General features: G+C 41.5%; 1 protein-coding gene across 1 annotated transcript in view; it reads right to left on the reverse strand.

Annotated features, from left to right (window-relative positions):
* LOC128686926 (ceramide-1-phosphate transfer protein) overlaps positions 1-10,324 on the reverse strand; it is a 73,119-nt gene that overhangs the window by 36,819 nt on the left and 25,976 nt on the right. Inside the window, exon 2 of the mRNA XM_053774211.2 lies at positions 7,269-7,344. The gene's annotated coding sequence lies outside the window, so the exon portion shown is untranslated. The remainder of the gene's footprint in view (positions 1-7,268; positions 7,345-10,324) is intronic.

Raw genomic sequence — 10,324 nt, forward strand, 5'->3', positions numbered from 1 at the left:
ATATGCGATAAGGCGTTTTGTGAAGCGCTAAACCCGTGATGGTGGTAGTTGTGGTGATGGAGGTAAACTGTGGTGATGGTGGTAGCTGTGATAGTGGTAGTTATGGTGATGGTGGTAGTGATGTGTGTAGTATAGTGTACTTGTTTAGTATAGTGTTCGTGTTTAGTATAGTGTACATTTGTGTGGCATAGTGTTCATATTTAGTATAGTGTACATGTGTGTAGTATAGTGTACATGTGTGTAGTATAGTGTACATGTGTGTAGTATAGTGTACATGTGTGTAGTATAGTGTACATGTGTGTAGTATAGTGTACATGTGTGTAGTATAGTGTACATGTGTGTAGTATAGTGTACATGTGTGTAGTATAGTGTACATGTGTGTAGTATAGTGTACATGTGTGTAGTATAGTGTACATGTGTGTAGTATAGTGTACATGTGTGTAGTATAGTGTACATGTGTGTAGTATAGTGTACATGTGTGTAGTATAGTGTACATGTGTGTAGTATAGTGTACATGTGTGTAGTATAGTGTACATGTGTGTAGTATAGTGTACATGTGTGTAGTATAGTGTACATGTGTGTAGTATAGTGTACATGTGTGTAATATAGTGTACATGTGTGTAGTATAGTGTACATGTGTGTAGTATAGTGTACATGTGTGTAATATAGTGTACATGTGTGTAGTATAGTGTACATGTGTGTAGTATAGTGTACATGTGTGTAGTATAGTGTACATGTGTGTAGTATAGTGTACATGTGTGTAGTATAGTGTACATGTGTGTAGTATAGTGTACATGTGTGTAGTATAGTGTACATGTGTGTAGTATAGTGTACATGTGTGTAGTATAGTGTACATGTGTGTAGTATAGTGTACATGTAAATACCGCTGCCTCGAAATATATCAACAAACGTCGTCAATAAGAAGTACATGTATAACGTACACGACAAATATGATATATAATGTAATATGCAAACAGTCGCAGACAGACGATGTTAACTATGCAAGACAAGCCATGGGGGGATGAGGGCGTAGAAATCTTTATCTCAAGTACTTTCACACTTGTCAGTGCATCATCAGGAGCTATGTAATGTTGCAAGGCAGCAACTGAAACAGGGGAAGTTTTCTCAGAGTAGCGCAATGCGAGTCTGTCACCTGACATTATAAGTATTATTATATCACGGGGAGCACTAAACCCGGAGGATTATACAGCGCACGTTAGGGGGGTGGATGGAAGGTATTCAGGCTCAATTCAGGGAACCGGAGCACAGATCCAATTCCCTAGATCAAGAACCCCTCACCAGCGTCAAGGAACCTCCCTTGAGGGGTGGCAGGTGACAGACCCGCACTGCGCTACTCAGAGACAACTTCCCCTGTTTCAGTTGCTGCCTTGCAACATTACATAGCTCCTGATGACGCACTGACAAGTGTAAAAGTACTTGAGCCAAAGATGCCCCCCCCCCGTCTTGTCTTGCATAATATAATATATAATGTCAATCTAAACTTTCGTTGATAATCAAAAAATAATAATAGGTGAAATGAAAAAGACAGTCAAAATGTCATTTATAATCTCCCAAAGACACATTAGATATTATGGAACAGTTCTAGACATTACTGTGTATACAGCAACACAAACTATTGAAAGTATATGCGATGTGTTAAGATAAGCGGTGAGCCTACATTTTGGGGCCCTGAAGCTTGAACTTATGGGGTCATTTTTGGGGCTCTGAAGCTTGAACTTATGGGGTCATTTTTGGGGCTCTGAAGCTTGAACTTATGGGGTCATTTTTGGGGCTCTGAAGCTTGAACTTATGGGGTCATTTTTGGGGGCCCTGAAGCTTGAACTTATGGGGTCATTTTTGGGGCTCTGAAGCTTGAACTTATGGGGTCATTTTTGGGGCTCTGAAGCTTGAACTTATGGGGTCATTTTTGGGGGCCCTGAAGCTTGAACTTATGGGGTCATTTTTGGGGGCCCTGAAGCTTGAACTTATGGGGTCATTTTTGGGGGCCCTGAAGCTTGAACTCATGGGGTCATTTTTGGGGCTCTGAAGCTTGAACTTATGGGGTCATTTTTGGGGCTCTGAAGCTTGAACTTATGGGGTCATTTTTGGGGCTCTGAAGCTTGAACTTATAAGGTCATTTTTGGGGGCCCTGAAGCTTGAACTTATGGGGTCATTTTGGGGGCCCTGAAGCTTGAACTTATGGGGTAATTTTGGGGGCCCTGAAGCTTGAACTTATGGGGTCATTTTGGGGGCCCTGAAGCTTGAACTTATGGGGTCATTTTTGGGGCCTTGAAGCTTGAACATGGGGTCATTTTTGGGGGCCCTGAAGCTTGAACTTATGGGGTCATTTTTGGGGGCCCTGAAGCTTGAACTTATGGGGTCATTTTTGGGGCCCTGAAGCTTGAACTTATGGGGTCATTTTTGGGGTCCTGAAGCTTGAACTTATGGGGTCATTTTTTGGGGCCCTGAAGCTTGAACTTATGGGGTTATTTTGGGGGCCCTGAAGCTTGAATTAATGGGGTAATTTTGGGGGCCCTGAAGCTTGAACTTGTGGGGTCATTTTGGGGGCCCTGAAGCTTGAACTTATGGGGTCATTTTTGGGGTCCTGAAGCTTGAACTTATGGGGTCATTTTTGGGGGCCCTGAAGCTTGAACTTATGGGGTTATTTTGGGGGCCCTGAAGCTTGAATGGGGTAATTTTGGAAGCCCTGAAGCTTGAACTTATGGGGTCATTTTGGGGGCCCTGAAGCTTGAACTTATGGGGTCATTTTTGGGGCCCTGAAGCTTGAACTTATGGGGTCATTTTTGGGGCCCTGAAGCTTGAACTTATGGGTCATTTGGGGCCCTGAAGCTTGAACTTATGGGGTAATTTTTGGGGCCCTGAAGCTTGAGCATGGGGTCATTTTTGGGGGCCCTGAAGCTTGAACTTATGGGGTCATTTTTGGGGCCCTAAAGCTTGAACTTATGGGGTCATTTTTGGGGTCCTGAAGCTTGAACTTATGGGGTTATTTGGGGGCCCTGAAGCTTAAATTAATGGGGTAATTTTGGGGGCCCTGAAGCTTGAACTTATGGGGTCATTCTGGGGGCCCTGAAGCTTGAACTTATGGGGTTATTTTGAGGGCCCTGAAGCTTGAACTGTTATGGGGTCACTTTTGGAGCCCTGAAACGAACTGTTACGAGGTCACTTGGGGCCCTGAAACTTGAACTGTTATAGGCTCACTTTAACAACTAGCAACAATCAGGCCTACACGACACTTTAACAACCTTTTAATTTTTATTTTAACTATTTTGTACTGATGTGGCCTAAAGTCGCTTCAGGGGCCCTCCGGGATTAGGGGCCCTCAAGCTTAAGATCCGCCTCTGGGCATGTTAGGGCTCTCTGGTTCACGTGTGAAGAATCTGATTGAGTCATATCGAGGTAAGGGCCCAGGGGGCGGATCTACCATGAAACTAATGAAGCTTAAGCTTCAGGGCCCTTAATCCCGGAGGGGCCCCGGAAGCCACTTGAGTCCAAATTGCTTCAAAGTTTTGGGTCTCCTATATGAAAAAGAGTTGCAAAGGGGCCCCATAACAGTTCAAGCTTCAGGGCCCCAAAATGTAGGTCCGCCACTGACTAGTAGTAGTAGTAGTAGTAGTAGTAGTAGTAGTAGTAGTAGTAGTAGTAGTAGTAGTAGTTGTAGTAGTAGTTGTAGTAGTAGTAGTAGTAGTAGTTGTAGTAGTAGTTGTAGTAGTAGTTGTAGTAGTAGTAGTAGTAGTAGTAGTTGTAGTAGTAGTAGTAGTAGTTGTAGTAGTAGTAGTAGTTGTAGTAGTAGTAGTAGTAGTTGTAGTAGTAGTTGTAGTAGTAGTAGTAGTAGTAGTAGTAGTAGTAGTAGTAGTAGTTGTAGTAGTAGTAGTAGTAGTAGTAGTAGTAGTAGTAGTTGTAGTAGTAGTTGTAGTAGTAGTAGTAGTAGTTGTAGTAGTAGTAGTAGTTGTAGTAGTTGTAGTAGTAGTAGTAGTAGTAGTTGTAGTAGTAGTAGTAGTTGTAGTAGTAGTAGTAGTAGTAGTAGTTGTAGTAGTAGTAGTAGTTGTAGTAGTAGTAGTAGTTGTAGTAGTAGTTGTAGTAGTAGTTGTAGTAGTAGTAGTAGTAGTAGTAGTAGTTGTAGTAGTAGTAGTAGTTGTAGTAGTTGTAGTAGTAGTAGTAGTAGTAGTTGTAGTAGTAGTAGTAGTTGTAGTAGTTGTAGTAGTAGTTGTAGTAGTAGTAGTAGTAGTAGTAGTAGTAGTAGTAGTAGTAGTAGTAAATACTAGTAGTAATAATAGTAGTTGTATTATTACTACTATTACGATATCGATTATCATATTTTTTATATATCTGGTGAATGTCTCCCACTAAGATATGGCGACTCAAAAATGAACATAATGTATATTTAACCCTTAAACTCTCTACGTTTTTTTTTCAACATTTGAAAGTACGTAAAAAAAAGTAGATCTTTTCTTTTTTACCTTTGAAAACGTATAAAAAAAAAACTTTAGTCTACTTTTGTAGCACTACGCATGTGAACTTAAGATCTGCTTGGACAGTTTAAGGGTTAACCCGTAAACGGTCCAAACGTATATATACGTTTTTTCAACATTTGAAAGTATGTAAAGAAAGTAGATCTTTTCTTTGTTTTTTTACATTTGAAAATGTGTAAAAAACTTTGATCTACTTTCTTTTTTGTTATATTTGAAAATATGTAGAAAAAACGTACATCTACACACAAATAATCCGCACATAAAAGAGAGAAGCTTACAACGACGTTTCGGTCCGACTTGGACCATTGACAAAGTCACACTAACAGTTAGTGTGACTTTGTCAATGGTCCAAGTCGGACCGAAACGTCGTCGTAAGCTTCTCTCTTTTATGTTCGGGTTATTTGTGTATCGTTCCAGTCACGGTATTGTGCCTTTTTTTGTTATTTAACGTAGATCTACTTTTGTAGCACTACGCATGTGAACTTAGATCTGCTTGGACAGTTTAAGGGTTAAGAGGCACGTAAGTTCCCCCGTCTTCTAAATAACTTTTCATTTTCCCACTATAATCCACCTTGTCCATAATTATTATCACATTTGTTTTGTCTGTTTCGTAAGGTGAAGTCCAGGATCTTTCCTTAATTCCTGGTATAACTTAACAAATCTTTGAGGACAGTTGTGCTATGACTGACTTTTCGATATATAACAAATGATGATATATTGTGATACCATATATAACTGTAAATACAAGTTTTTGGTTATAACATTAACACGGACATATTTACTTCAGCCAGTGGATCCTGCCAATGTTTGTAACCTGGTACAATATACCTTTGAGACACTTTTTAAAAAGAGAAGACAAATGAAGTTTCGTAATTCGTTTTAACACACCTGCCGTATCCCCCATCATGGTATGGTGACTTAACATGTTATAGCATAAGTCTACGTAACCATATTATGGCAGTATATAAGTTAATATATGGCAGTATTGAGTCTAGACAGTATGGAGTAGTAATACCACACATGTGGTAGGTATCACATAAACATGTGGTAGGTTTCACATAAACATGTGGTAGGTTTCACATACATACGTCTCTCTCGACACAGGGTTCACATGATGGAAGCTGAGCTTCGAGTGTATCTACATAATGTCCCGGTGTTGGTGGCGAGGTAGTTCCTGGTCCTGGCTGTGTGCTTCATGTCATTTTATCTGTTATTTCCGCTAGTAGGTAGTCCGTTTCCTAGTAGGTCTTGTGTTTTATATCCTGTTGTCATCAGCTGCTGCTGCTGTTGTTGCATCTCCTGTATGGTGTTATGCTCTGGCTGGTGATCATTATGTTGAGCTGGTTGCTTCAGGCTGTCCTTGTTGTGTAGTTCACGTTGCTGGTGTTGTTGAGGTCTGGGCTGGTGTGTATCATGCGCTATCTTTCGCTGTTGTTCCTTCAGCAACAGCTGGTGTAGCTGAAGCCGCAGACTTCCAGACAGAGAAGAGAACTTACGTTTGTCCGTATGTGACAGGTCAAGGGGCACAGTCCCAGTCTGCCAGGGTCCCATGTCATGTTTCTGGGGCACCGGATTGCGTTTCTCGGGATCCGCATCGCTGTGTGTGAGGGACTCCAGTTCGGTGTGAAGAGCTCTGAGATCTTGTTGGTGTTGAGGAGGGAGATCAAGGTAGTCCTCGTGGAAGATAGGTCTGGCTGTGATGGTGGGGTCACAAGGAAGGACCACGTACGTACCTCCCGGCAACACATGCAGTCTGGAGAATACGGACATATTTTACCATAGCATCTTCACCAGGGCTGGAATAATGAAAAACATGATCACCACATACAAAATACACCAAAAATTGCCAATGTTGACATTATGTAACGGCTTGACAAAGCACCTGGAGAGCGAAACTCTGCCACAATAACAATGTTGACTGCGAGCAGAGTAGAGGATCTCATTCGACAACATAACGTTTTATCCCCTCATAAAAGTAAATATATATATATATATATATATATTTACCTGGTTTTGATTACCTTGCTTGTATGATAAACAATTAGGAGTATTTCGGTCGCTACGCAAGATATCCCCGTGTTCCATAAGCCCAGCCTACTCTACCTCAAAGCATGCAAAAGGAATACAGGAAGATGATAATACAATTTCAATGCAGCAAAAGATAAAAAAATATATGTATACTTGCGAATGTATGATTGTGCGTATGAATTTCTGTACGTATGTGCACTTTCATCTGTATATATATATATATATATATATATATATATATATATATATATATATATATATATATATATATATATATATATATATATATATATATATATATATATATAAGTTAAGCTTCGAGACCAAGAGCTGTAGCTCAAACACAGCATACTGAAGAACGTAATTTACAGGTAGGTGAGCACAGGGTGAGGGTGAGCTGGATTGGTAACGCACTCAGCTCACATATTGAGGTCCGGGGGTCGATTCCCGGTACGGGTGGAAGCATTAGGATGTGTTTCCTTAAGACACCTGCTGTCCATGTTCACTTAGCAATAAAACAGGTACCCGAGTGTTAGTGGACTGGTGTGGGTCGCATCCTGGGGTCAAAACTGACCTAATTTGCCCGAAATGTTCTACGTAACAAGGGACTTGAATATGTCACTGATGTCAGCTATGGTATGTATAAGTTGTACATGTACTTGTACAAGTAAAAATTATTATTATTATGATGATGATGATGACTTGGACCGAGAGAGAGAGAGAGAGAGAGAGAGAAGAGAGGTAACTTACACAAAGACAGTGATGGTGGTGGCAGTCAGGGCACCAGTCACAAACGAGGTCAACACACGCACGTCGCACCTCATCCCTGGCAAGGGAAGGAGAGAAACTATATATTAACCAACAATGCACATGAGGAGCCTGATATAAATAAAATAATAAGAAAAATAGTAAATGCACTCTCTCTCTCTCTCTCTCTCTCTCTCTCTCTCTCTCTCTCTCTCTCTCTCTCTCTCTCTCTCTCTCTCTCTCTCTCTCTCTCTCTCTCTCTCTCTTTCACTCTCACACACACACATATATACACACGGATGTTAGAAAGTATTTCTTCAATCACAGAGTTGTCAGGAAGTGAAACAATCTGGAGAGTGATGTAGTGAAGGCAGGATCCATACATAGCTTTAAGAACAGGTAGAACAAAGCTCTTGGAGCAGGGAGAGAGTGGACCTAGTAACGACCTGCGAAGAGGCGGGGCCAGGACTTACGACTCTATCCCTGCAACCACAAAAAGGTGAGTACAAACAGGTGAGTACAGGACCCACGAGGCTAAGAGGAAGTAAATCTGAAGAGCGACAAGTCAAGAGGCAGGGCCAGGAGCTACAACCCGACCCCTGCAACAAACATGTGAATACAAAGACAGTACCATAGAGCCTAGAAAACAGGGAACAAGAACAAGCACTGGACAACAGTCACACAACAACAGAGACGTCAAGAAACTTTCGATGGACCCCAATACATCAATGGCGATGGGACCTAACTAGATGTCACCGTCTATTCTGTTAGAGGGAGCAGAAGTACTGTCCAACCCACTAGCTAGGATATACAACTCAGCGGATACGGTACAGTTACTAGAGATCCGGAAGGCAGCGACCGTAGTCCTTGTCATTAATTAAGGAGACAGACAGAAAGCGTTCAACTACACATCAGTTTCTCTGACATGTATACCTTGCAAGGTGGTGATCATCAGGAGAGTGGTAAAAGACTTGGAGAGAAGTAAAACACTTCAAATCGATAAACACCAACCGGCATGGGTTCAGGAATGACTAATCTTGTCTTAAGCTTCCATTCAAGGTGTACAATACCAAGAGGTTCATAAATAAGACATGAGCAGCACCTGGGTATCTTTACTCTGAAGATGTTTCGCAAACCAGTGACTATCAGTTCAATACAGATTTATCAAGACTACTGTGGTGAACACCGTCTTCTAGGCTAAGGGTCTGATTACCTCCTCTTCTAGCCTCCAGTTTCAACACCTCTAATAACCTGTGTATTTAATTGATACAGCAACTAGTTTCCAGAACGGTTTCCGAATAAGGTACCCAGGTGTGGCGCATGTGTCTTATTCATCAAATAGAGAAAGAGAGTGGGGGAGGTAGACTGCATTTTCTTAGACTGCAAGAGGATGTTTGATACTATCACAAAAGACTGGGGCCAAAAACTTGAAATGCAGACAGGTATAACAAGGAAGGTACTCCGGAGGATCACAGAGTACCTTAGAGAAAGAAAATAATGAGTGATTATCAGGAAAGAGAAGTCAGAATGGTAAGAGTAACTAGCGGTGTTCCACAAGGATCAGTATTAAGACTAGTCCTGTTTCTGGTTTATGTGAATGATATTCCGAATGAGATTGAATCAGATGCATCCCCATTTGCTGATGACTTAAAACTAATTAGGAAAATCAGATCAGAAGACGGAAGAGAAAGGCTCCAAATGGAACTGGATAAACTGCAAGATTGGTGAGATAAGTGGTGGTTTGAACTGAACCCCAGCAAATACATAATTATGAGGATTGGGAAGAAGCAAGAAGACCGGAAACGGGAACAGAGACTGTATACTTCATTCAAAGACAAAGACCTAGAAGTAAGCATAGTGACTAGTATATTACCAGAGGTTCACATCAACAGAGTAACCTTTGCAGCAAATGTTCGCCTGGCAAATCAAGTAATCTTCAGGAATATAAGCAGAGTCATTCCGGGACCTTTATACAACCTATATCAGGCACGTCTTGGAGTATGCAGCACCAGTGTGGAACCCACAGCTGAAAAAACATGTGGGGTTTAGAAAGTGGAGAAGTATGAAAACTTGTACCGGAGCTACAAGGAGAGGAGAACAGAATATAAGCTAACAACGCTGGAGGGGAGAGGAGCCAGGGGAGACATAACAATATACAAAATACTGAGGGGGGAATTAATGAAGTAGACTGGAACAGACTGTTTAAGAGGCGAGAAACACGTACTCAGGGACACAGCTGGAAGTTAAAAACACAGACGAACCACAGGGATGTCAGGAAGTATTTCTTCAGCCTCAGAGTGATGAGGAAGTGGAGTAATGTTGATGAGCAAGTGGTGGAGACAAACTCTATACACAGTTTTAAGATCGGGTATGATACGACCCTTGAGGCTAGGTGGGAGTGAATCCAGCAAGCGGAAAGTTGAAGGTGGAGGTATACCTGGAGTATACTTGGATTATACCTGAAGAGGGTTTCGGGTATCAACGCCCCAGTGGCCCGGTCTGTGACCAGGCCTCGTGGTGGATCAGGGCCTGATCAACCAGCTTGTTACCGTTGGCCGCACGCAAACCGACGTACGAACCACAGCCCGGCCGGTCAGGCACTGTAGGCAAGTACACACACGTACACGCACCAGTCTGTACATGTTGTATTGTCAATACAACACGCACACTGCATTATCTTGTCTGAACATATAAGAGAGTTTGTATAATGACAAATACTGCATTGATACCCTCACATACATCAATACATTGATACCCTCACATACATCAATACATTGATACCCTCACATACATCAATACATTGATACTCTCACATACATCAGTACATTGATACCCTCACATACATCAATACATTGATACCCTCACATACATCAATACATTGATACCCTCACATACATCAATACATTGATACCCTCACATACATCAATACATTGATACCCTCACATACATCAATACATTGATACCCTCACATACATCAATACATTGATACTCTCACATACATCAATACATTGATACTCTCACATACATCAATACATTGATACCCTCACATACATCAATAC

The sequence above is a fragment of the Cherax quadricarinatus genome, chromosome 7 (genome assembly GCF_038502225.1).
Source record: "Cherax quadricarinatus isolate ZL_2023a chromosome 7, ASM3850222v1, whole genome shotgun sequence".
NCBI classification, from domain to species: Eukaryota; Metazoa; Arthropoda; class Malacostraca; order Decapoda; family Parastacidae; genus Cherax; species Cherax quadricarinatus.